We start from the raw sequence: 1,201 nt of genomic DNA, 5'->3' as shown, positions 1-1,201 counted from the left end.
CTTAATTATCAAGATATGAATTCGTTTTTAAAAAATTCGAAAAATTTAATATGTTTTATAAAATATAAATACGAGAAACTCTCACAAATAAGTATTTCGCGAATAATTTAAAATGATTTAAATGGTTATTTACTCGTAGAAATTTATATTTTTATAGCGAAAAATTCGTTGATAAACTTACAAGTTAGAAGAAGGATAATTCTGAAATCAAATAAAATATAATAATATAATCATAAAATTAAAACTATTAGTGGAGACCAGGGCTAAATGCAAAAGAGGTAGGTTGCAACGTTGTAATTTAAAAACTGGTGTTCGCGAATAGGTGGTACCGCGCAATGGCAAATTTACGATTTCTACAATACTTCTTATTCTAGAAGTTTCGGGGTCTGAAATAAACAAGATATTTTTTTTATAAGGGGAAAGGCTATTGTTCCGACTCTAAAGTAAATCTCTGAGCTTCACAACTACTTATTTTGAAGAAATGGTAATGTATCTAGTATTAATGCATGTTGTAGTTAGTAGCTTGACGATGTGATGATAATACTACTGTGGTGTTTTAAAAAATCAGCATGACATGTAGTGTTTGTTATGTGGGGAAAGTTGTCTGATACAAAATTGCATCGTTCTTATAAACCTCATTCTTTCCGTTGATATTGTAATGTTTGCTGTAGTAAAGAAACTGAGTTAGGTGAAAGCTTTACGATGATGAAAAGAACTTTTCCTTTGCAGAACAACGTTAAAAATTACACATGCAAAATAGAAAGGGGAAAGACTCAAACTGATATTAATGATTAAAGCAGCTGAAGAAGTGCTAGAAGCAGAAGACTCATAGTATACCAGTATATATAGCCTATACATATATATTTTTTGCAAAATAGTTGTAGAAAAATACAATATCCATTACTGCACATTACCAACGTTTATAATAAAATTACAGAAGAGAAAAGGATCAAGAGATAACAACCATTGAATACTGGTTATAAATCGCCTAGCCAAGTAGGCTATTTAATGATGAAGAAAAGCAGCGAAAAGTATACCTGAAACGTTTCAGTGATGTCATGTTTAGAAATAAATCTATATATAGTAAAAATTGCGTTACAACTTGCCCCAGTGATAGATTTGGATTATAAATAACCTACTTCAAAACCAAAACCAACCAACGCTTCTTTTCTAATAAACCACACTGAATCGGTAGCCTTAT

Source organism: Centruroides vittatus, unplaced genomic scaffold (assembly GCF_030686945.1).
Source record: "Centruroides vittatus isolate TY-2023 unplaced genomic scaffold, ASM3068694v2 contig_979, whole genome shotgun sequence".
Lineage (NCBI taxonomy): Eukaryota > Metazoa > Arthropoda > Arachnida > Scorpiones > Buthidae > Centruroides > Centruroides vittatus.
This window is presented reverse-complemented; position numbering follows the sequence as displayed.